Source organism: Felis catus, chromosome A1 (assembly GCF_018350175.1).
Source record: "Felis catus isolate Fca126 chromosome A1, F.catus_Fca126_mat1.0, whole genome shotgun sequence".
NCBI classification, from domain to species: domain Eukaryota; kingdom Metazoa; phylum Chordata; class Mammalia; order Carnivora; family Felidae; genus Felis; species Felis catus.
In genome coordinates, this window is record NC_058368.1 from 162,191,437 (window position 1) to 162,219,257 (window position 27,821).

The following is a 27,821-nucleotide window of genomic DNA, read 5'->3' on the forward strand; positions in this document are numbered from 1 at the left end:
GTTCACTTGTACAGCATTCTTCTCCCAAGTCTGGTAGGTGAACTGCCACCATTAAAATCATACTCTGAGCATTTGAAGTATTCAGATGAAAAGCAATATGGAATTGCAAACACACAATAATGAGTACTATTTTTACTTTAAAGAGAGAATGTTACTTTAATGTGATTTCCTGTTATATTCCTCTTAGATCTTTCCCAGTACTATTACAATGCCTTTCTAGAAATCTTAGAATGACGAACTATAAAATATGCTTTTAGAGCAAGCTGTTTTACTGGTATGGTTCTCAAATCTGGAATCAAAAGAGAAATTGCTTTTTCTTTATTAGCCTATGTATGTTAAGTTCTAGAAAAGGAAAATTGGAGCATGGAGTGAATTTGAATATTAAGTACTGTATTAGGGAAAAAAGCAGTTAAACAGAATTATATGCTATTTATTAACATTTTTCTTTAAAAAATAGACCCATTAGATAGACTGTTATAGTTAATGTGATGCCAATGTAATCCTAGAAGCATCATGAGCACTCTGTAGACCACAAAACATTGTTTCAGTGTTAGAAATACCAAAATATGAATTTCAAAGTGTATTATTAGTCTGATTATAACACTACTGTTTATTTTTGTACAATAAATTAAAAAATAATTTCCTAAAGTGCATTCTGCAAAAATTTAGTTCCTCATATACCCAAGAAAGAAAGCATTTCTGTTGTCCATTATGTTTGAAGATCATATACTATAATCTTCTTTGGAAATCCAACATATTAAATTATCACTCTGATGAGCTTTGAAAGAAAGCTTAACTTTCTTTCAAATCTTTCTTTCAATTCAACTTAGTTTAAGTTACAGTTTTCCTTTTTTTTATCTTAGAAACGTTTCTTTCTGCCTGATCTTCTATACTATCCAGCATAAACAGAGTGTCACAGAATTTTTTTTTTCAGAAAAACTAAAGTAAGGCAAATATTAATGAACATCAAGGTCAAATCAACATTATATGCCTGGCAGAGTATCTGATAAAATTCCCAAAGGCCCCCATAAAGCATGCTGTATAAATGTCTCTATTTTAACAAGCAGAAAAATCAAGGACATGTAACCCTGACTAGTTGTAAGATGTTATGAAAACCCCAGGGGTTAAGTGTCCGACTTCAGCTCAGGTCATGATCTCAAGGCTCGTGAGTTCAAGACCTACATGGGGCTCTGTGTTAACAGTTCTGAGCATGTAGCCTGCTTCAGATTCTGTCTCTCTCTTTGCCCCTCCTGTGCTTTCTCTCTCTCTCTCTCTCTCTCTCTCTCTCTCTCTCTCTCTCAAAAATAAACATTAAAAAAAAGAAAACTCCAATAAGCTATTTTATTGATCTTGCTTAATCCTGTCTTAGAAAGTAGTTATCAACTTATTGTTGAGTTCTCTAGCTGTTTTTATATCTAATATAATGGGGGTATAAACTCTCCTGCTATCTCTTATATCAGATTTTATTAATTTTATTTGACTTGATGACATTTATAATACTGATATCATAGTATTTATTTAATATTACCTTTTATATGGCTCAGTGTATTCTAAAATTTTTAGTTAGCATTAACAAGCAACATAAATGTTTCTAAGTTACTTTAATCTTCTTAAATGCTGTATATCCTGTATGATTTTCAACTAGGCAATTATCAAAATTTATATACACTACTTATATGATTTCTTCAATAGATAATAAAGATAATTACTTAAGATACAGTGTACCAAGATGTGGTTCAACAGATGGAAATTTTTTTGTAAATATACTTGGGAAAATTCTGTGTGATATACCTCTAGCACATTTTAAGTATTTGTCATTTTTTAGTTTCACTTTGGACTTAGATCTTTTATAGAATCAACTTGATAAATTGACAACAATTACTATTTTCTTGTTATGAATCTCAATTGTCCCTGTTTGGTAGGTGGGAACTTTGATTCTCTGGCATCTTCATTATCATTGGTACTATTTTAGACATCTTTGCAAGTATCTTTGCTTTTGGGAAGTAACAAAATATCCCTGAATTATCTTTACTTTTCTTCCCCAAAGCATTGATTAAGCTGACTCTTAGGACAATATTAGAGGTCCAAATTCGGGTCCTAAAGTTCCACTGAAAATAGCTCTTTGTAAGCACGGGTGGCAAGCAGGGTGACCGCAGAAGTTTCAGAAGCTCACTTTTGTCCTAGAAGGGATTTTTTTAAAATATATTTTGAAGTCATATTTATTTCTCTAATCTTAAATGTACAGAGTTCTTATCCTGCTCTGATCTAAGCTGTATTTAATGTATTTTTCATTTTGTTGAGCTAGCAGCTTATCTCCTTTCTGTCATTAAAGACTTTTTTAGCAACTGTAATGTATTATGTTATTTATTTTCTATCAAAGAACACTCATTAAGTAGCATTCCCATTTATATTACTCAAATATTAAAAGAACTATGTATCCAAGATAAAACATTTTTAAATTTTCTATGGACTATTTGAAATGTTGAAAATAATTCACAACTCAGTTATTTCCTGCTACTGATTTCATAATTGGTGTGGATGAGTGGCAAAACATAATTTGGATCTAAATATAGTGATGAGACTTAGACCTAATGTTAAAGCAAAGTAGGAAAGTGGTATCATGAGTGCAGTCAGACAAAATTCCTGGAGGACCAGAAATGGTACAGAGTTGAGGCAGCCCCTGCCCATACCTGAAACAAGCACTGGGGTGGAAGTACCCCGAAGTACTACCACCTTAAGGAAGTGTTAGGAGTGACCATGGTGAATGGTTCAAAGTGTATTCTTTAATTGTAAGGTAGCCAGAATTAAGGGATACATACTTTGAAAAACACGTGAGAAAATGAGACCTTGCAGAAGGGCAAGGCATTCAGAAGCAAATGAAATGAAGTGAGGCTGGAAGTTTTCCTAAACTTGTTTGCTGTTAACTACTGGTAAGTGCATTCTTGACACATGAAAAATATCATCATAGACTAGATATTAAGGAACCAGAGAGGAAGCACATTGTGGTATTTATTTAATAGGCATGATCATATGAATAATCTAAACTTTCCTTTGTGTGTGCTGATGAGGACCACTGGCAGTATGCAAGTAAATAAATAGATGAAATAGTTTTGATATTTGCTAGTAAGGGTAACAACCAGGTAGTAAAGAGCACATGTGTGTGTGTGTAAGATTACTTCAGGAAGATTAGTACCAATCTAGAGATAGACACAAACCTATGGCTGTGTGATATGTGGAAGTCCAACCAAATTGGGGTGCCTGGGTTGCTCAGACGGTTAAGCAGTTAAGTGTCCGACTTTGGCTCATGATTTCATGGTTTGTGGGTTTGAGCCCCTGGTTGGGCTCTGTGCTGACCGCTCAGAGCCTGGGGCCTGCTTCGGATTCTGTGTCTCCCTCCCTCTCTGCTGCTCCACTACTCGTGCTCTGTCTCTCTGTCTCTGTCTCTGTCTCTCTCAAAAAGAAAACATTTTTAAAAAGGCCCAATCAAACTAAAATCATAAATGAACGTTCTGTTATTAGTTAAAGAGGACTGATATTTTAGTTTTGCAAATAAATGATTATAATATACTTGGATAATGTTCATTATTTCTATATGACCAGATTAGTCTGAGTATTGATAAAACTCACAAATTCACAGAGTGATAACATGTTGGACCTATAAAACAGTTTGAAATTGCATATTTTGCAAATAGACAATAATCAAATGTTCTCAAAAGCAAACTACCCAATGTCTTGTATGTAAATGGAACTTTTCCTGTTATTAAATGGACGTGTTTGTTTTAAATTGCTTTTCATGTTGACCACTTACTTTGAAAATAATAGATAACTTTCTTAGATATTGGGTCTTTTCCCCAGGAAATGTTTTACAATATTTTTACATCAATTCTGAGGCTTGATTTTGATTTATTAGCTTCTAATTGTGTCAGCAGTAATATCCTTTTCAAAAGAGGAGATGTTTAAAAGTAGATTTTGATCCTATAAAATCCCTACGAGTAGTGGAAATATATCAATAGTCAGTTTGCATCAATGCAAGATATTTTCATTTCCAACCTTATTACCAATATTGATAAAAACATGTACTTTGAGTAAAATGAAAACATGCAGATGGTATCTAGATACAGACAAGATGTTAGCACTTTAATTTTATTTGGAAAAGAATGTGTACTTCCACGAAAGCTTTAATAAATAGAATAAACATACTATGAGGAAGAAGCAAAATATGGCAAGAAAAGTGTTCCGAAAAATAGTATTTTTTTTACTTTTTTTGGCTATGACTACAAAATAACAGATGTTTTCCTGAGAAGAAAAGCCAGCTTCAAGATAATGTCATCCTTTTGAATAAAATACTAAAAACATTTAAATGAAAAAGTAATACATGACTAATAAAGTAAAACCCTGATCTTTCGTTTGAGAAGTAAAGAGCACAATTCAGCTAGGCTAAAAGGCCTTACCTGAATAGTCATGTTTTGATTTAAATTTAAGAAACTCACGATACATGGAATGCTTTCCACCGTCACTTTTTAAGATCTAGTTGTTATAATTTATTAGATATTAGAAATTGTTAATATGTTGACTTAATTTGCTTCAGGGTTAATTTGTGAAGACTCTAGTTAAACTAGTTCAATGACAATTCTTACTCCTAGAAGCTGGTTATTTCTACACAGCCTTTTGGTTTAAATAAGGCCTCAGAGTGTTTTTCAGGTCCTTGATTTGGATCTGCTTTTTTAAGGTGGTGTTTTTTAAAGCTATAACACCTATTTTTAAAGTTATACTTTTAATACCTACCATGTCAAAGTTTAGGAAGTTCTCTCTGGGAGAAATAAAGGTTCTACATAAAAAAATCATTTAATTTGGAGATAATGCTAACCAATGGTATGGATACTGAAAAAGAGGTTGAATTAAAATCATGAATGGAAGAACTGATGGACAATTTCAAGAAGTAGTACAGTGTGAGGTCACTTTTCTCTGAATTTTTCTGGTGAATAGACTGCGTTTATGGTCAGAATATTGGGATGGAAAATAAACTTTAATAAAAACAGCTTTCATTAAGCCGTGATTATGTCACAGAATCTCTGCATACAGTATTTAAATGCTGAAGACTACACCAACAAAATTGTTAGAACATACCAACAATTTGAGTAATGTTGCATTATCCTAAATTAATATAAAAAATCAGTTGCATTTCTATACACTAACAGTGAACTATCTGAAAATGAAATAAAATAATCCCATTGACAATAGCATCAAAAAAAAGAAAATACTTATAAATAAATTTAACCAAGATGATGAAAGTTTATATACTGAAAATCATAACACATTGATGAAAGGAATTGAAGAAGACACACACAAATAAACAGATGTCACATGTTTGTGACTCAGAATAATTAATATCGTTAGTGTATCTATACTACCCAAAGCCATCTAGAAATTCAATGTAATCTCTATCAAAATTCCAATTGCATTTTTTACAAAAAAAAAAAAACCTACAAAGTATATGGAAGAACAAAAGATCTCAAATAGCTAGTATCATCCTGAAAAAATAGAAAAAAGCTGGCAGCTTCACACTTCTTCATTCCAACCTTATTGCAAAGCTATAGAACTGTAGTGAACAAATCCTTTGATACTGGCCTAAAAACAGACACATAGAGCAATGGAAAATATTGAAAGCCCAGAAAGAAATCCACGCATATATAGTCAACTAACATTTGACAAGCCAAGAATACTTGGTGAAGAAAAGGTAGTTTCTTCAATAAATGGTATTGTGAAAATTGGATATTCAAATGAAGAAAAATGAAATTGGGCCTCTATCTTACACCACTCAAAAAAATTACCTCAAAGTGGTTTAAAACCTTAAATGTGAAACTTGAAGCCATACAAGTTCTAGAAGAAAACAAGGGGTAAGCTCTTTGAGATTGATCTTGGCAAAAATTTTTTGGATGTGACGCCAAGAGTACACACAACTAAAGAAAAACTAAACAAATGTGATTGCATGAAAAAATGTAATTGCATTAAACAAAAGTTTTTGCAAAGCAAAAGAAACAACCAGCAAAATGAGAAAGACTATTTATGGATTGGGAGAAAATATTTGCAAATCATCTATCTGAGAAGGTATTAATATCCAAAATATATAAAGAACTTATATATATCAAGCAAACAACAATAATAATCTGAATAACAAATGGACAGAAGTCTTGAGTAGACATAGCCATATTTTCCAAAGAAGACAGACAAATGGCTGACATAAATTAAAGATACTCAACATCACTAATTATCAGGGAAATGTTAATCAAAACCACAATGCTATATCACTTCCCACCTGTTAGAATAACTATTATCAGAAAGACAAAAGCTAGCAAATCCTGGCCAGGGTGTGGAAAAGGGAAACCTTGGTACTGTTGGTGGTGGGAATGTAAATTGGTGCAGCCACTGTGGAAAACAGTATGGAGGTTCCTCAAAAATTAAAAAGGAACCACCATAATAAGACTCAGCAATCTGCTGGGCACTTTTATTGTTTACTGTGTGCATGTTAACATTTAGTTAAAAATTTTCCCTAATTTGACTTAACTTTCTTATATCTGTCATTACAACTCTACACTTAACTACTTTCCAAAAGGATTAAATATTTTTATTTTCTCTTTAGCTATTAAAACAACAATGTAACACTATTTTTGTTACCATATAAAAACAAGAATAGAGTTAAAATCTGTAATATATCCCCAAAGGAAATAAAAAAATATGATTCATTAAATAAATATCTCAGTTACTGCATAAATTTACTTACCAAAGTTTTGCAACATTAATGTCTGTATCAATTGGCTTGTTTTGTACTATCAACTCTATTGTCAATATAGAGTCTCATCTCCTTTGTAATGTCATCAGTAATAGTCTAATTTTTACCCCAAAATAATTTAATCCAGTTTTTCTGTTTAGTTGTTGTCTATTTGTTTCTGTCTGCTGTTTATAGATGTGGGCTTACACTATAGTTCAATTTATTAGTTCTTACATGACTTGTCAAATTTCCATCGGATACAAGCAATATGTGTGAAAACATCATCCAAATGTGGCTTATGAATTATATCAGTTCCAATTACTTTAATATATCATTATGTTTGATTCTTTCTGCAGAAAAAGCCCATATAGTCTACACTAACTCCTTTTAAAAGTCCTAGTGAACATTGAAATAAAGATACTTTTTAGAAATGTGTAATAAAATAAAAATAGAGCTGCTGCTAGTTTCTACAAAGCTGTGAATGCATGATTAAATTTTTAAAAAATTAAAAAATTGGTTTCCCAAGGAAGTGAGAATAAACATTTAAAATACACTATATGTAGTCATAGTATGATACAATATATCAAATTATATTTCATTAGCATATTTAGTATATTTCAGAATGTATAGTTGCAGTTGTTATATTGGATATTGGAGCTTAAGGCTACATACATAATATGTATTTATATAGTATATACAAATGCTGAAACTATATTTAATACCTTGCTATTGTATTTTTCACATATTTCTCACATTACTTTTGTTTTTGAGAATTGCATTTAAATATTGATCTTGATCAAATTTTTGCATGAAACTTTCATTTATATTTGAATTTCTATAGGCTTGTATTTAAACTTTGTTAGTGTCGGGGTGTTTGGGTGATTCAATCAGTTAAGTGTCCAGCTCTTGATTTCTGCTCAGGTCATAATCTCATGGTTCATGAGATTGAGCCTCGCGTTGGACTCTGTGCTGACAGTGTGGAGCCTGCTTGGGATTTTCTCTTTCCCTCTCTTTCTGCTTCTCTCTCTCTCCCTCAAAATAAATAAATAAACTTAAAAAAAAACAAAAACAAACAAACAAAAAAAAAACTTTGTTAGTGTGAACTGTGGAAAGCCCAAGATATTCCATAGTTATTTTAACTTGAGGAACTTGCCCTCCAGATCTGTCCCCTAGGGAATCTTTTCAGAACTTGCTTTAAGTCTTGTTTTTAGGATGGCTCTAGAGCAAGTATTATGAGTTGTACAGTGTCTCCCTTCAAATTCAAATATTGTAGTCTTAACCCCCAAGTACCTCAGAATGTGAACTTATTTGGAAATAGGGCTATTCCAGATGTAATTAGGTTAGATGAAGTCATACTGAAGTAGAGTAGGCTCCAATCCCATAAAACTGGTGACCTTATAAAATGGAGAAATATGATCACAGACACACATACAGGGAAGTCATCATGTGAATATGGAGGCAGAGATAGGTATTGTGTCTACAAGACAAAGGATGGCAGAGATTGTTGGCAAAGCACCAGACTAGGGGAGAGGCATGGAACAGATTCTCCCTCATGGTTTCAGAAGGAACTAACTGCCAAAACCTTGATCTCAGGCTTCTAGTCTCTAGAACAGTGAAACAATCAATTTCTGTTGGTTAAGTCACTCACATCATACTTTATTATGGCAGTTCCAGGAAACAAAAAGAGGTCTTAATATAGGGCATGGTCCTTATTTTTCAGGTTTGGCTTTTTTTATTTCTCTCAGGAATTCTAGGGGTATTAAGGAGGTCTCAAGTGGGTTGAACAATTCTAGCAGAATTCCCATGTCCTAAGGAACTCATTTACCAGTGTCCCTCATCTTTTAGTATCTATTCCTCTTTCCAATAAGAAAGCTGCTTTCCAGTAAGACATGAGTGGTCTCATTGTAAAAATGTATAACCCAGCCCTCAGCCATGGACTCACAAGGAATCCCCATGCTGACGTCTGAATTCCAGTCTCTACTCAGCATCTACCTCATCAATACTCTGGCCTGCAAAGTCCTGCCACTTAGCTGACCAGAACTCTGATCTCACCCTCCTCAGCACAGAGAGACTGCTTTTGCTCTGCAGAATTCCAAGTCTCTATGTAGGGCCTCAGACAAGTTTGACTGTTGAGCTCACATCACTGAGCTGAAGTCATTTTTTTTTATAATTTATTTACTTACTTTGACACAGAGAGAGAGCGAGAGAGCAAGAGTGTACACAAGCATGGGGAGGTTCAGAGACAGGAGACAGAGAATACCAAGCAGGCTCTGTGCTGTTAGTGCAATCCCAATGCGGGGCTCAATCTCACTGAACTGTGAGATCATGACCTGAGCCAAAATCAAGAGTCAGATGCTGAACCCACTGAGCTATCCAGTAGCCCCAGAGCTCAAGTCCTTTCTGAAGTTCTGTCAGGGATTACAGTTTTGCACTGACTTTGTGAAACCAGGTGCCTCATACGCTTTGTCCAGTTTGATAGCTGTTCACAGCAGAAAAACTAGTCCTATTCCATGTATTCCACCAAGGCAAGCCTGTATCTTTCAGAGTGAAACATGTGAAATCTAATAATTTTGATATTGGTAAGCTACCATCTAAATTCCTATAGAGAAGTCTGACTGAAAGACTGTACCACATCTTCCCCATAGCTACCATAATCTCTTGGGTTGATAGTAATCTCTCTTTTCTTCTTCTCTTTTTTTTTTCTCCAGAGTTGTTTTTTAAATTTTTTTTCTTAATGTTTTCATTTATTTTTGAGACAGAGAGAGACAGAACATGAGCAGGGAAGGGGCAGAGAGAGAGGGAGACACAGAATCTGAAGCAGGCTTCAGGCTCTGAGCCATCAGCACAGAGCCCGATGTGGGGCTCGAACTCTCAGACTGTGAGATCATGACCTGAGCCGAAGTCGGACGCTCAACCGACTGAGCCACCCAGGCACCCCTCTCCACAGTTGGTTTTAAGAAAGGATATAAAAGAGGGAAATTGATGAAACGATAGAAATGCAATATCTATCTTCTCTTCCAGAAGCATAATGAAAACTGTTCCATTCAATTTTAAATGTTGATCTAAAATCTCTTTAAGAACTAATTTTAGGTAGAAGAAAAGTGGATGGTAGACCTAAATAGCTTAGAGAACCTCATAAATTAACATTTCTCAATGAAATAACATTTCTCATTCTTTCTCAATGAAATCACGAGAGACAGAGAGATATTCCCAACATATAGATAGACACAGATACAGATGATATAGATATAGATGATGAGATAGAGATAGATAGAGAAAAAGATGATAGAGAGAGAGAGAGATAGAGATAGAGATAGAGATAGAGATAGAGATAGAGATAGAGATAGAGATAGAGATACATATATTCCCAACTCATCATAACTTCTTTCCCAGACCTTACTCCCTTTGTTTTCTATATACTCGGTTTGACTGTAACGGTTTTGTGATGGTTTCTTTAAGCAGTTCAATTGACCAAAATATATAAATGTTACAATGCTATGTGAACAATGCCCCACAGAAATCACAAAAAAGCAATTAATTAATCTTTTCTCACCAGCCTAAGTAGTTTTGTGACAGTGTGGTGCTCTATTTTATATTGATCTAGAGTGATATATAGTATGTTTCATACTGGCAGATCTATTTTTGTCACTTTTGTCTTCACCTTGTGGAAGAAAATAATTGTATAAATAATTTCCTTCTGGAAACAAAAATTTATCATTAAAAATCTCAACTAATAACTGTTATTTTAATTATTACTGAAAGACTGAAAGGAGTGGAGAGAGACTAGGCCTACTGTTTTTTAATGATGAAAACAATGATTTGATTTATATGTGTTAGTTTTGCAAATGATCCTTAATAAAAATACCATAAGCTGCCAAAGGAGTAATGAAGATGTAGTAATTAGTCATCAGTAAAGATAACTTTAAATATTGATAGGTTTAACCATCTTGAACAACAGAGGCTACTGACAATATACACTATAGAAAAGACACCAACCAAATAAAGCTAAACAAATATGAGACAAACAGAACTAATCAAAATATAAAATACTTGGGGTGCCTGGGTTGCTCACTTTTTTGAGCATCCAACTCCTGATTTTGGCTCATGTCATGATCCCAGTGTTGCAGGATTAAGCCCCACATCTGGCTCCATGCTGAGTGTGGGGCCTGCTTGGAATTCTCTCCCCCTCTCCTCTTCTCTCTCTCCTCTTCTCTCTCTCCTCTTCTCTCTCTCCTCTTCTCTCTCTCCTCTTCTCTCTCTCTCTCTCTCTCTCTATATATATATATATATGTGTGTGTGTGTGTGTGTATGTGTATATATATATATATATACAAAATACAAATGTGATTATTGTATATATATATATATATATATGCTTGTTTATATAAGATACTTTACGAATGTAAATATTATTGTGTATATATGTGTGTATATGTGTGCATACATATATATATATATATATATGCACAAAATACTTTACAAATGTGATTATTCTAAAATACCTATTATAACAGGCAGGTGATTTTGACCCAGAAGTTGTCCAAAAGTATGTTACTATCTGGTTGTATATGCCAATGTATATTATTTTTTCCATATTATTTAATCTGTTTTCCAAGGAAAAATACTAAGCTTTTCTGCAATTATCTTTATAAAGCAAGTTATCCAAAAACAATCTTTTAACATAAGATTAAACAAGAGAACACTTTCAGAGAGAGGATTTTCTCCTTTAAACAATGAATTCCCTAATGTATTAAAAATATTTTACATGCAGGGAATAAGCATAGTACTGCTGTGAGCTAATTGTACATGGGTGCACTGTGTAGCCAGACTGTGGGAGGAGGAAGGGAAGGGCAGAAAACCATTTAACTGTGAAGGAACAGCAACAAGACCAGTATGATATGCCAAGGTAATAAATGCTGTTTATAATTTCCTTTAAAAAATATTTTACATGCATATTACCAAGTTTCAAGTAATATATAAAAAGTCTCAGGAAAATGCCTAATTGCCTCAATGGGTAGATATGGAGAACCAGTGAAAGGTGAGGGTAGACTAAAACTAAATTTCTGAGGGCCTTTAATGAAATTGTGAGTGATAAGAATTTCAGATCAATGCAAAGCAAAAAATTATTAAATTGGATTTTAGAAAGAACCTCTAGCTTCAGAGGCCAGCAACACAGGCAACTTTGGCAATTCTTCTTATCTATAGTGTATTAGAATGGCAATAGGTTAGGGGCGCCTGGGTGGCGCAGTCAGTTAAGCGTCCGACTTCAGCCAGGTCATGATCTCGCGGTCCGTGAGTTCGAGCCCCGCGTCGGGCTCTGGGCTGGTGGCTCAGAGCCTGGAGCCTGTTTCCGATTCTGTGTCTCCCTCTCTCTCTGCCCCTCCCCCGTTCATGCTCTGTCTCTCTCTGTCCCAAAAATAAATAAACGTTGAAAAAAAAATTTAAAAAAAGAATGGCAATAGGTTAAAATTTCAAAACAGTTCTAAATATTACATTCCTAAAACTAATGGGTTTAAAAGTTCTCTTAAAGAGCGTTTGTAACTTGCAGGTATTCATGTGATTCAAGAAAAATGTCCAAATTATTATGTAAAGTTTTAAGTTTAGAATTTATTATTATACTTAAACCAAAACATTTTTCACATTTCACTTTGAAAAAGGCAATCTTATTCATGTAAAGAAGCTTTGAGAAACAAAACTATATATTAAAGCTGAAAGGTACATTTTTGTGGTAATAGGAAAGAAGAAAGACAGAAAGACAGAAAGACAGACAGACAGACAGAAAGAAAGAAAGAAAGAAAGAAAGAAAGAAAGAAAGAAAGAAAGAAAGAAAGAAAAGAAAGAAAAGCAAGAAAGAAAAAGAAAGAAAAGGAAAGAAAAAAGAAAAGAGAAAAGAAAATAAAAAAGAAAAGGGAAGGGAAGGAAAGGGAAAAAGAATCACAAAGACCACAGTGTACATATTTGGGTCACTCTCACTAGGCATAATAGTTTATTAAAATGTAAGTGAATTATTAATCAATTTGTTAGTCATCACTAACATAAAAATAATTAATATGTTTTAGAAAATGACGATAAACATGTAAGCATTACTGAATGTTTAAAAGGAACCCTTTACCTTTTAACACATTGAATGCACATTTACAAATATGTTAAATGGAAGTACAGAAAACTGGCAGATATAGGGTCTTGCTGATACTTCTCAAGCATAAAGAAATTGGACAAAAAATACAGTAGCTTCTTAGCTGATAAAAGTTTAACATGCTCAAGACTAACGGAGGATTGGAGATGTGACATTTAGTTAGATGCATCAAAATGGATTAAAACTATTTTGAAATTTTCAAAAAAAAATGAATAAATGTTAAAAAAATTAAAAATAAAAAAAATTAAAAAAAAACTATCTTGGATCAACAGGTCAACTTCATTAGCTGGCAAGGATAGTTCTAAAATTGAGTGTGTTAGAATATGAGCACCAGCTTTAATGCATGTCTTGGTGAAATTAAGTTGAGAAAATTTTTTTAATGAAAAATAATATCCCTTTGACAAATGTAAACCCCCTCAATTGAAATTATTTTGGGCTAAACTTTAAATAGTTCATTTAACGGCAAAGGAAACAATGATACTATATTCTTCAAAAAGATAGTTAAATAAACTATTTTCCTTCAGTGCACTAGCTATGTTCAATCACCATAATATAATTTCTTCTAAAAATTTAAATGAAATCAATTTTTTCTGATAATTTTACTTAAAACTGTTACTTTTCACTTCCAGATATTTGTGCTATGATAATTTCCCTATCCCAGTTGTCAACCCTGGCTTAGGGATTTTATGTGTAATAATATCTCCATAGACAACTTTGTATTTCTCTCAAAATACTATATAGATTTTGGAACACACTCTAATATTGATTTTACAACAGTGTTTAGAACCTATTATGAAACAACATTAAATATTGGTTAAATGTCAGTTGTGATATATGCAAAAATTAATATCTTGCTAATAAATGATCATAGCTGGGAATGACTAAAAAAAGTAATCTTAATGGTTGAGGAACACTGTGTATCCATATGGTTGGCTGGTGGCTTTGATTTTATTTTTTGTTATTATCTATCTTTGAAGATGATGGTTCAGGCAGTCTAGGACACTGCTGACTACAGCAACAGCCCTTAACTCCTCAAAATTAACAGTAATATTTCACTGTCATAATCAAGTTATATGGCTGATTCTGATATCAAAGTGGTAGGGAAGTATTATGTTGACTCTGGCAAAAAAAAAAAAATTGTATATTGTCGAACAGAAATACAATACACTTTCCACAGGTAGGAAAGTAAAATATGTGGAGAATTCAGGGAAACTACTCTCTGTTTGGTAGAAAACTCAACTGTCCGGGTGCCTGAGTGGCTCAGTCAGTTAAGCATCTGATTTTGACTCAGGTCATGATCTCATGGTTTGTGAATTCCAGCCCTATATTGGGCTGTGTGCTGAGAGTTGGAAGCCTGGAGATCACAGATTCTGTGTCTCCCTCTCTCTGCCTCTCCCCCACTTGTTTTTTGTCTTTCTCTCTCTCTCAAAAAAATAAACAAACATTAAAAAAATTAAAAGAAAAACCTCAACTAACTGTTAACTTCTATGCCAGTGGTACACTAATTTTAGTAAGAAACAACTAGAGTGTTACTTTAAAAAAGATCAAGATGGCTCAGTTTCTGACTCAAAAGAGTATAATTCAGCAGGCTAAGCTTGGGACATAGGTGAGATATTAGAGGGCTGATTTTTTTGGCATTATTTTATTAAATGTTTGTTTTGTTAGTATTGTCATTTACCAAAAGTTCAATAAAAGGAGACCTGCACGGCACAGAGAAGGATATTAAAACTGTTCCAGTCAGTATTCTCCATATTCTTGTGGGTATGAGGAAAAGCAAGAATATGATGACAGAAACACAAAATAGAAAACGTCACAATAAAACTTTGATAGAGAACACTGTAATATCTGAAATGAAGCATATACTGGATAGGATGACAAGCCAACGTATTAGAAGAAGTAGACTATCTGATTAGCACCATATATTTGCAAATATGTATGTTTATATTAAGGCTCTCTGAAAAAAAATATTAGACACAGATGGTGTCACTAGTAAATTCTATTAGACTTTTCAAAAGGAAAAATTGCCAGATTTACTCAATTTTCCCTAAAATGAAGTAGAATAAATCACTGTTCCATTTGACAGTGCCCAACTTCCATTCAGAATGAAAATGATCAGCCAACTTGAAATATTGAGGAACTTAAGCTGATAAAGGATAGCTTCCAAAAAAACCTATAGCCAAAATCATACTAATGGGGAATAGCTTTTCCTTAAGTCAGAATAAAACTAGAATACCTAGTTTTCATTAGTTGTATTTGACTTTGTACTAAAGGGCCTAGCCATTCTAATAAAGTAAGAAAAATAAAAGTGTAAGATTTAAAAGGGAAGGGGCGCCTGCGTGGCTCAGTCGGTTAAGCATCTGACTTTAGCTCAGGTCATTATCTCATGGTTTGTGGGTTCGAGCCCCGCGTCCGGCTCTGTGCTGACAGCTCAGAACCTGGAGCTAGTTTCAGATTCTGTGTCTCCTTCTCTCTCTCTGCCCCTCCCCCACTCATTCTCTGTCTCCCTCTGTCTCAAAAATAAATAAAAATTTTAAAAAATGTTAAAAAGATTTAAAAGGGAAGAAGTAAAAATTTCCCGTTTTAGATGTTATTGTTTATGTAGAGAATCTCAGGAAATCTACAATAGTTGTAACCAAAGATTAAATTATATACATGAGTAAATTTATAGTGTATAAATTATATCTCAATAAAGATGTCAAAAAGTACAAATGATAAAGCAAAAATTCAATAGATTTTTATGGTGATGGAAATATTTTATATTTTGTTGTGATAGTTATATGACTGTATCCATTTGAATAAATTAATCTATCTGTGCACTCAAAATGAGGAAATATAGGTCAGCATAAAGGTTCAAAGATAATTTTTGCAAAGGATAATTAGCAAGAAGATCACAAGAAATAAGAGCATATAAAGACATTATGAAAATGATTATTACATTAGAAGTGGCAAATATTAAAGACTGTAAACTCAGGAAAAGATATTGTGGACAGACTAGAGGAAATTAAAAATTTTAAAGGGAAAATATGAACATGATGGGAGATTTAGTAATTGGCTTTTTGAAGAGAACAGAACAAACAAATTAGAAAATGCTCCAGATAGAAGAAAATATTCCCAAAAGAAAGACTTGATTCTGCAAGGGGAAAGTGACATACTGTTACTCAGGAAAAAATGATATAGAACAATCAACAATATTCTGTTGTGAATCTATCGTCTACTCCTCTTCCAAACGCTTACAATTTGCAATAGTCCATCGCCTATATACCTCTGGCCTTGCTGTACATCCTCCTACCTTTTCATATAAGTTGAAACCTGGTTGTCCTCAAGGAAGCTTCTTTCTCACAGCCTTCCTAAGGGGCGACTAGTTAGTCCCTCATTCTAACACCAGCCTCAAAGGAGGGCAGGGACTCTTTTTGCTTCTCATTACCACTTATAGGCCACTGTCTCTACCTCCATCCTAAACCCTGCAACCTATGCCATCGGGTTATACCACTTACTCTCCATCCTTGTTTCAATCAGTTCCAGAAGTCTCAGTTACTATCTCCCATTCCCTGAAGATTTGGGCAATTTGTTAATTTGTATGCTTTTTAATAACACCCTGTTATAAGTAAAGATAAATGAGTATATTAGCTTATCCTAGTATTACTGAATTTCTCTCAATTCCCCTTATATTCCTAATAATTGTATCTAGCTATCCATCCATCCATATAAAGATATAGATAAGTGTATTAGTATAGATATAGATAAAATTTGCTTGAGGACAAGAATATTTATGCCAGTTATATATTCTTTGTGAATTTTATTATTTATTATAGCATTCCTTTCTGTTTTAGTTAATGAATTTGTCTTGAATGTTTTTGCTTGTTATTTCATATTACGAAGAAATTTATTAGCATAAATTTGCCACCATCTCACTGCCAGTGTTGATATTCCTGTTACAAAGTCTGAAACCTCACACAACATGTACATGATTTAATTATGTGTGGCTAACTTTATATAAATTTACTCTTAACACCACAGTTTACATTGTGGTAGTCTGTATTAATTACTAAGTTTTAAATAACACTCTTTTTGATTTATTATAATCATTCTAAAAGTAGGTATTTGTTGACCAGTATTCATATGCACATATTACAAAACTGCTTGCATGTTAAGTTTTTGGAGAGATAAATTTATTGAAGGCCATAAAATGCTCTTATTATAATTATTTGGTCATATTAATTAAACACCTAAATAAGTTTGTGATAATAATTAGTGAATTTCTGAAGAAATTTGCCTCAAAAAATCAGTAGCTTTATCTTTTTCTTGTGGAAGACACTGTATAAATTATAAATGAAGAATAAAAGACTCTATCTATCAAAGATGACATTATAATTACATCAAATATATTATTAGAAAGTCAAAATTAATTCCTCTGCATAGGGTCTATTTTCTTCTTAGTGTCATTTGTCAGCTTGGCAACTATGAAAGGCTTTCATGATTTTCTAGCATTATCTTCTATTAAAAAGAGGAGAAAGTGAACATTTAACTTTTTCCAATAATAAATTTAGAAAATGCATCCCAATCAATAAATGGAAAAGGCAAAAAATTTCAGGAAAATGACGTGCAGTGAAGTTCATTTGAATAGTTTGACTTATGAGGAAATCAAACTTTTCCACCAGCCTTGGCTGATAATAGGAAGAATGTGTTATTAAATCTGTTTGCACTCAAAGTTTACTGTTCACAGTTTTGGTGAAAAATAAAACTTGCCAGAAAAAAATGTATTTAAAATTTTCACCTGCTCTCTCCTAGATTTGAGTTTTTCCGAAGCAGTCCTTCTGACATGATAGTTGCATTTCCTCTGGCATGTGTAAATGTTTAATTGGGCCAAACATTCTCAAGTAAAACACTTGGTAAGGAATAGTGAGGTGAATCATCCATGCTAAATATTTGTAGCTCTAGTCCTCATGGAGAAGTTTTCTAAATATGCACAAGTCTTTGTTAAGCCAAATAGACAAATTAAGTAACACTAATTGAAATGATAGATGTACTTAGCTACTTAAATACCAAAATTAATTGACTTACTCTACAGGACTATGATCATCAACCAATCAAGAAAGTATATTATTATTTAATTTCCAGATAGACCAAAAGATCAATGGAACTAAAGAGAGAGAGAGTCACAAAATAGAACTGTTAAATATATGGAAAGTTTTTTTTCAAAGAATAAAGGAAGTTCAGTAGAGAAATGAAATGTTTAAAAAATGGGTTGAACCAATGAGATATCACATGTACAAAATAATCATTTTGACTCGTATTTTGCACCATGTACAAAATTAACTAAGATGTATCATAGATATAAATAAAACAGCTGGTGTTATAAAACTTCTAAAAGAAAACATCAGAAAAAATGTTTGTGATCTCAGGCAAATATGTCTTAGCTATGACACTGAAAGCACAAGTTATTAAAAAAGATAATGCACACTTCATGAAAACTGAAAAGTTTAATTATTTGAAAGGCACTATTAAGATAATAAAAGGTTTATTACAGACTGGGATGAAACCTATGAAAATCATATATTTGGTAAAGGACTCATATCCAAAATATGTTTAAAACATTTAAAACTTAATAGCAAGAAGGTAAACACCCTAATAAATTAATAAATAACGGGCCACATTTTTTAGGTGAAACTTCTTCAAAGAAAATATGTGAATGCAAATGAGTGAAATAAATCATGGAAACAGGCATACATATTATACCATTTACATTAAACTCTATATAGTATAATTTATAGTGTCAAAAAGCAAAACATTGGTTTCCAGGACAGTAAGAGAGATATGGGGTATAATAAGGAGAGATTACAAAGGGTATAAGGCAGGGGCACCTTGGTGACTCAATCAGTTAAGTGTCTGACTCTTGATTTCGGCTCAGGTTATGATCTCACAGTTCATGAGTTCAAGCGCTGGTCAGGCTCTGAACTGACAGTGGGGAGCCTGCTTGGGATTGATTCTCTCTCTCTCTCTCTCTCTCTCTCTCTCTCTCTCTGCCTCTCACTTGCTCTCTCTCAAAAATAAATAAACATTTTTTATTTATTTATTTATTTATTTTGATCTTAAATATTTTTATATGAAATTTATTGACAAATTGGTTTCCATACAACACCCAGTGCTCATCCCAAAAGGTGCCCTCCTCAATACCCATCACCCACCCTCTCCTCCCTCCCACCCCCCATCAACCCTCAGTTTGTTCTCAGTTTTTAACAGTCTCTTATGCTTTGGCTCTCTCCCACTCTAACCTGTTTTTTTTTTTCCTTCCCCTCCCCCATGGGTTCCTGTTAATTTCTCAGGGTCCACATAAGAGTGAAAACATATGGTATCTGTCTTTCTCTGTATGGCTTATTTCACTTAGCATCACACTCTCCAGTTCCATCCACGTTGCTACAAAAGGCCATATTTCATTTTTTCTCATTGCCACGTAATATTCCATTGTGTATATAAACCACAATTTCTTTATCCATTCATCAGTTGATGGACATTTAGGCTCTTTCCATAATTTGGCTATTGTTGAGAGTGCTGCTATGAACATTGGGGTACAAGTGGCCCTATGCATCAGTACTCCTGTATCCCTTGGATAAATTCCTAGCAGTGCTATTGCTGGGTCATAGGGTAGGTCTATTTTTAATTTTCTGAGGAACCTCCACACTGCTTTCCAGAGCGGCTGCACCAATTTGCATTCCCACCAACAGTGCAAGAGGGTTCCCGTTTCTCCACATCCTCTCCAGCATCTATAGTCTCCTGATTTGTTCATTTTGGCCACTCTGACTGGCGTGAGGTGATACCTGAGTGTGGTTTTCATTTGTATTTCCCTGATAAGGAGCGATGCTGAACATCTTTTCATGTGCCTGTTGGCCATCCGGATGTCTTCTTTAGAGAAGTGTCTATTCATGTTTTCTGCCCATTTCTTCACTGGGTTATTTGTTTTTCGGGTGTGGAGTTTGGTGAGCTCTTTATAGATTTTGGATACTAGCCCTTTGTCCGATATGTCATTTGCGAATATCTTTTCCCATTCCGTTGGTTGCCTTTTAGTTTTGTTGGTTGTTTCCTTTGCTGTGCAGAAGCTTTTTATCTTCATAAGGTCCCAGTAATTCACTTTTGCTTTTAATTCCCTTGCCTTTGGGGATGTGTCGAGTAAGAGATTGCTACGGCTGAGGTCAGAGAGGTCTTTTCCTACTTTCTCCTCTAAGGTTTTGATGGTTTTCTGTCTCACATTTAGGTCCTTTATCCATTTTGAGTTTATTTTTGTGAATGGTGTGAGAAAGTGGTCTAGTTTCAACCTTCTGCATGTTGCTGTCCAGTTCTCCCAGCACCATTTGTTAAAGAGGCTGTCTTTTTTCCATTGGATGTTCTTTCCTGCTTTGTCAAAGATGAGTTGGCCATACGTTTGTGGGTCTAGTTCTGGGGTTTCTATTCTATTCCATTGGTCTATGTGTCTGTTTTTGTGCCAATACCATGCTGTCTTGATGATGACAGTCCTTTGGCTATTCGGGGCCTTTTGTGGTTCCATATGAATTTTAGGATTGCTTGTTCTAGTTTTGAGAAGAATGCTGGTGCAATTTTGATTGGGATTGCATTGAATGTGTAGATAGCTTTGGGTAGTATTGACATTTTGACAATATTTATTTTTCCAATCCATGAGCAGGGAATGTCTTTCCATTTCTTTAAATCTTCTTCAATTTCCTTCATAAGCTTTCTATAGTTTTCAGCATACAGATCCTTTACATCTTTGGTTAGATTTATTCCTAGGTATTTTATGCTTCTTGGTGCAATTGTGAATGGGATCAGTTTCTTTATTTGTCTTTCTGTTGCTTCATTGTTAGTGTATAAGAATGCAACTGATTTCTGTACATTGATTTTGTATCCTGCAACTTTGCTGAATTCCTGTATCAGTTCTAGTAGACTTTTGGTGGAGTCTATCGGATTTTCCATGTATAATATCATGTCATCTGCAAAAAGTGAAAGCTTGACTTCATCTTTGCCAATTTGGATGCCTTTGATTTCCTTTTGTTGTCTGATTGCTGATGCTAGAACTTCCAGGACTATGTTAAACAGCAGCGGTGAGAGTGGGCATCCTTGTCGTGTTCCTGATCTCAGGGAAAAAGCTCTCAGTTTTTCCCCGTTGAGGATGATGTTCGCTGTGGGCTTTATTTTTTTATTTTTTTAATTATTTTTTATGAAGTGTATTGTCAAATTGGTTTCCATACAACACCCAGTGTTCATCCCAACAGGTGCCCTCCTCAGTACCCATCACCCACCCCCATTAATCCTCAGTTTGTTCTCAGTTTTTAAGAGTCTCATGCTTTGGTTCTCTCCCACTCTAACCTCTTTTTTTCTTTTTTTTTTTCCTTCCCCTCCCCCAGGGGTTTCTGTTGAGTTTCTCAGGATCCACATAAGAGTGAAACTATATGGTATCTGTCTTTCTCTGTATGGCTTATTTCACTTAGCATCACACTCTCCACTTCCATCCACGTTGCTACAAAGGACCATATTTCATTCTTTCTCATTGCCACGTAGCACTCCATTGTGTATATAAACCACAATTTCTTTATCCATTCATCAGTTGATGGACATTTAGGCTGTTTCCATAATTGGCTATTGTTGAAAGTGCTGCTATAAACATTGGGGTACAAATGCCCCTATGCATCAGCACTTCTGTATCCCTTGGGTAAATTCCTAGCAGTGCTATTGCTGGGTCATAGGCTAGCACTATTTTTTGAGGAACCTCCACACTGTTTTCCAGAGCAGCTGCACCAGTTTGCATTCCCACCAACAGTGCAAGAGGGTTCCCGTTTCTCCACATCCTCGCCAGCATCTATAGTCTCCTGATTTGTTCATTGTAGCCACTCTGACTGGCGTGAGGTGATAACTGAGTGTGGTTTTGATTTGTATTTCCCTGATGAGGAGCGACATTGAGCTAATGTGCCTAAATAAACATTTTTTTTTCAACGTTTTTATTTATTTCTGGGACAGAGAGAGACAGAGCATGAACGGGGGAGGGGCAGAGAGAGAGGGAGACACAGAATCGGAAACAGGCTCCAGGCTCCAGGCTCCGAGCCATCAGCCCAGAGCCTGACGCGGGGCTCGAACTCATGGACCGCGAGATCGTGACCTGGCTGAAGTCGGACGCTTAACCGACTGCGACTGCGCCACCCAGGCGCCCCATAAATAAACATTTTTTAAAAAGGGTGTGAGGCAGGTTCTTGGAGGGATGAATTTGTTCAAAATCTTGTTTACATTGATGGTTTCATGATGGGGTTAGGAAACATTCAAACGTAGAATTATTCTTGATTCATAAATTAATATAAAAATTTATGGTACGTTTGACCATTCATCCATTAAAAGGCATCTGTGCTTTTTCCATTTTTTTTTATTATTCCAAATAAAGCAATAATGAATGTCAGTGTATGTGTTGTATGAGCATAGTTTTTCATTTCTCTGAGTGAAATGCCCTATTACAAAATTGCTGCGAATTTGGTGATTCCATGTTTAGGCTTATAGGAAATTTCTAAAGGATTTGCCAGATTGTAACATTTTACATCCTTCTCAAAGCTAGAACAACTAATATAATGCTATATGTTAACTATACTGGAATTAACATTCAAAAATAAAATTAATTAATTAATTTAAAAATAAGATTTGTATGCACTGACATAAACATATCAATCTGATATAATAGATTGGGGAAAAAACAAGAGACATGACAGTATCTTGAGTGGGAATCCATTTTATTAAAAAATGTATATATCTGCACACTAAATTATGTAGTGAACAGTATAGAATTTGCCAGCAGTCTCAAAATAGATTATTTCTAGGATTGTAATGACAAGGTTATTTTATTTTTATATATAATTTTGTATTATATATTTTATACAGTAATATCTGTTATTTGTAGTTTATCAATGAAAATGGATGTGTAAGCAATCAGTGAGTGGGGAAGCAGGGATGCCAAGAAGTAATTTAGTGATATTTGGCAGTTGGCTAACTCTTCAAAATATAAAACATAAAATCTGAAGCATTACATTCAAAATTCCACAAAAATAAATTTCTGATAAAAAGATAAGTGGAAAAAGTTAAATGTAAAAAAAAAGCAGAAAATAGAGATGATTTATCTTTTGTGTGATACTTGGGAAAGGAGAGACTTTTAAAGCATAATTGCAAAAGTATGAATGATAAACTAAATGGTTTGAATATGTTGGGTTGAACATTTCCTTATTTTAAAAACATCAGTACAAATTAGGCAGATTATCTGAGAAAAAATGTTTTCAGAAAAATTGCAGTCATTATTATACCATAAACACTGCTAGCAAATCCATGAAAATAAGAAAAATTCCAATATAAGAAGCAAATATGCTGAAGAAATAAAGGTATAATATGAGAGTATTTAAGCCTCGCTGAAAATAATTGATCCACCAATCACACTCCTTTGTATTTATCCAAAAGGTTGAAAACTTAAGTCCAAACAAAAAAACTGCAAGTGGATGTTCATAACAGCTTTATTCATAATTGCCAAAACTTGGAAGCAACCAAGATATCCTTTAGGACATAAATGGATAAATGAACTGTGGTGCATCCAGATAACAGAATATCTTCTGTGCTAATAAGAAATGAACTATCAAGCCATGAAAAGACATACGGGAATCTTAAATACATATTACTAAGTGAATGTAGTTGATCTGAAAAAGGTACATATTGTATGATTCCAACTATATGACTTTCTGAAAAAGGTGAAACTATCACAACAATAAAAAGATCGGGCATCTGGACCTATGGGAGAAGAGATGCATAGATGGAGCATGGAGGATATTTGGGTGGTGAAAATATTTTGTATGATACTATAATAATGGATACATGTCATCATAGTTGTCCAAGCCCATAGAATATACAACACCAGCAACGAACCCGAATGTGAACTATGGACTTTGGGTAATTATGATGTGCTTCTACAGGTTCATCAGTTGTAACAAATGTACCACTCTGGTAGAGGATGTTGGTAATGGGAAAGCTACACATGTGTGGAGGTGGGAGATAAATAAGAAATCTCTGTACCTTCCTCTTAATTTTTCTATGAACCTAAAATTGCTCAAAAATAAGGTCTTTAAAAATAGTTGGTAAAATTTCAGGTCATTTGTTGTACTGTTGTGATGTGAGGTATTTTAATTTCAACTTTTTCATAGAAAACTCAGTAACTTGTGTAAAAGTAATGAACTTTAAAATAAATAAGCTGACTTTAAATGCGTAATAAGAATTGTAAACATCATGAGATAGTTTACTTACTTACCATCCAATTGGGGATATCAAATCATTTATGTCAATTTTATCTACTTATAATTAATTGAAGATTGTTGTTCCTGGAGAAAACAGATCATGAACCTACCACTCATAAAGTGTTTTCTGTCCCTCCCTATTCTCCTCAGAACCAAATCACAATATTTTATTCAGTGTTTTTGTGGCCAGAGTTTAATTTTCAACTCCTTAGAATGGTGGATTTTGGGATATTTTATGAGAAAAGTAACTCCAAAAAATTTCTAAAACTTGAATTTGTATCTTAAATTGACTCTTAAAATGCTTACTTATATACAGGTTTTTGTTTGCTTTGTTGTATTTCTAAACTTGTCTAAGGGAAACTCTATGTCTTATTTGAATCTCTACCAATTAGCACCATGCCTGGCACATAGGTCTTAAATGAATATTTATGGAGTGATGAATGAGTGGGTGAATAAGTGAAGGAAGTAATCATGTTAGCATATGACAGTCCTTTATTTTCTCTGTTAAGAAATGAAATTGATTAGATTTTTTTTCTTCATGACTTATAATTTTAGGGAAAAAACAATTTCAATTATTTGGTATATAATGATTTTTTTAAGAAAATTAAGCTTGAAAATGTCACATTGAACTAGCCTGTATCCTCAAGTCATATAAATTAAATATTTTAGGTATCATAAGAAAAGGAGTCTTCTATGTACTTATAATCAGGGATAAAATAGCTCTTCCTAGAAAATATTATGTATGACTCCACGATAAATTTATTCCAAGCTTCCAGTTACTCTCCTCTGCCCTGTTTCTTTCTACACACACACACACACACACACACACACACACACACACACACACACAGTAGCTTTTTCTACCACCACTTCAGGCATCTAAAAATCCAAGTGCTTTCTTGGCCCCATATTCTGCATCAAGACAATTAACTTCTATGTTGCTTTTGTGGAATCAGTTTCAACATGTAAAGCAAATTTTGCATTTAGAGCTACAGATTTTAATCAGTGATTGTGAAACTAAACATTTATCACTTGTTAAGTTACTTTCAAGTAACAGCAAGTAGGTATAGAGAGACTTGCAGAACTTCAACCATACTTGATTTGACCACCCACACCTACACATTCCTGGGTGCATTTCAATCTCACAACAAAGGAACAAATGCTGCTGTCCATTTCTGGGAAGAAGAGAGGATAAAATGAATAGGTTCTGTGAGCACTAGCTTTTTCAGAAGCATTTGAGAAAAATAACAACAATAGCAGCCAGAGATCTTGTATTGAATACTTTACATTTCAAAATTCATATAATTCTCACAACTATCCTATGAGGGATGTAGTATAATTTTCCTCATTTTTTAAATGAGGAAATGGAGATTCAGAGGTTATAACCTGATCAAGATCAAACAAATACACGGAAGACCTCAGGGCTCAGCCTAGGAATTGGACTCTTTCTGGACCAGTACAGATATTCAGTACCATTCAACCTCTTGTATCAAGGGTCAAACTTCCATCCTCTGCCAAAGTATAATCCAGTCCATTCCAGCTCAGCTTCCCAACACTCACAGACACAAAGTTTATGCTTGAGGTAACATTTTTATTCAGACTGATGTATATTCATCTGCCATAAAACCTTTCTCTTAGGGGTGCCTGGGTGGCTCAGTCAGCCAGGTCATGATCTCATGGTTTGTGAGTTCAAGGCCCATGTCAGACTCTCCACTGACAGCACAGAGCCTGCTTGGGATTCTCTTTCGCCCCCTCTCTCTACCTCCCCCCCGTTCTCCCTGTCTCTATACCTATCACAAAATAAATAAATAAAATTTTTAAAAACTTAAAAAATAGAAAGTCTGATTAGGATGCCTGGGTGGTTCAGTCAGTTAAGCGTCTGACTTTGGCTCAGGTCATGATCTCATAGCTTGTGAGTTTGAGTCTCTGCGCTGACAGCACAGAGCCTGGAGTTTGCTTCAATTCTGTATCTCCTTCTCTCTCTGCCCCTACCCCGCTCACACTGTCTCTCATAAATGAACATGTTAATTTTTTTTTTTAAAAGTCTGATTATTTCCCTTTTATAGCCAGGAAAAGTAAATGTATTCTGATTGAAGTTATAACAATAAATTAACAATGTATTTTTTTCAAGTGCATTTACTGGACTTTGTTATAGAAATTTTATTGTGGACTACATTTTGCTTAATCTTCATACAAATGTGTCTATGTACTCAAGTACTGGATGTTAACCTGGAAATTAATAGCTACCAAATGTAGGCCAAACTAATTATGTGTGTTATCTGGAATAATAATCAGAAGCATTGGCCAAGATTGGTGTTCCTTTAAACATCGTTTTTATGTCCATTGCATTCTCCCTCAAATGTTTATCTTAAATAGAGGGAAACATTTTTATCATATATTTTTCCTATAATGTTTTAATGTAGCGATTCTATTGGCTTACTTATAATTTAGATAGCAGTAGGATGAAGATAACTATCAGCCTCAGAAATATGGCCGACTAAAGAAGTTAATCTCCTTCAAACTTTGTGTTCCATAGTATAGCATCATTCTGATATCAAAAACTACTACATGTATTCATCCATTTTGTTTTCTTCTGTTGCCATATTCAGTCAAAGTAGATGATCTAAACTTCCTTTGTTGGGCATCCCATTTGCTGAGCTTTTCTGGGCATATGACTTTTTTAGTCAGTGATTTTGCCTAGAATAACACAGAGCTTAAAGAAAAACAAATATATTTTAACAGCTACAGACTCCCATATCATACATTCAATTTTGATTCCATGAAGTGTTGTTTTACCTTTATCATATATTTTTATCTAAGTTTGAAGAAACTTTCCTTTTATCTTATTCATACAATGAAAAATTCTGTTTTAAATGTTTATTTTTGAGAGTGAGAGATACAAAGCGTGAGCAGGAGAGGAGCAGAGATAGAGAGGGAGACACAAAATCTGAAGCAGCTCCAGGTTCTGAGCTGTCAGAACAGAGCCTGACATGGGGCTCGAACTCACGAACCCATAAGATCATGACCTGAGCCAAAGTTGGACGTTTAACCAACTGAGCCACCCAGGCACCCTGAAAAATTATTTTTATCCAAGTGTAGCACTTTAGAATTAATTCCAGCATTTCACTATTTGGCATAAATGCTAATATTTTTATGACAGATGTAATTGGTATTACATTGAAGATATAATTCATATTCCATGTACTTCACCTGCACTGTATAACACATAGATTCTAATTCAGTATCATGATTCAGGACACAGGTGTTTGATATTCCACTTTGCCTGTGAGTTCATGAGAAAAATATTGTGGAGAGTATCTTAATATAGAAATAGTTCAGCTCTCTGGTTTTTGTATAGGTAATACCAACATATATTTCACATTATAGTTAGAAATTTTGACTTGAAAATTAACTTTTAATTCAAATGAGAGTGTTCTCCAAATATATCAAAATGTCTTTAATGTTCATCCTAGAACAGCCCTAGAGATTAAACAAGATAGGAATGAAGTCTAATATTGGTGCAATAATTTATGTTTGTTTCCAAAATTTTTTATATCCATTTTAGTTGAATCAAGAAAATTATGACAATATTTTACATTAATATAGTAGTTTATATTAG

At 34.0% G+C, this 27,821-nt stretch overlaps 1 long non-coding RNA gene across 1 annotated transcript in view; it reads left to right on the plus strand.

The window, feature by feature from the left end:
- LOC123379214 overlaps window positions 1–27,821 on the plus strand; it is a 61,240-nt gene that overhangs the window by 24,693 nt on the left and 8,726 nt on the right. The window lies entirely within an intron of this gene.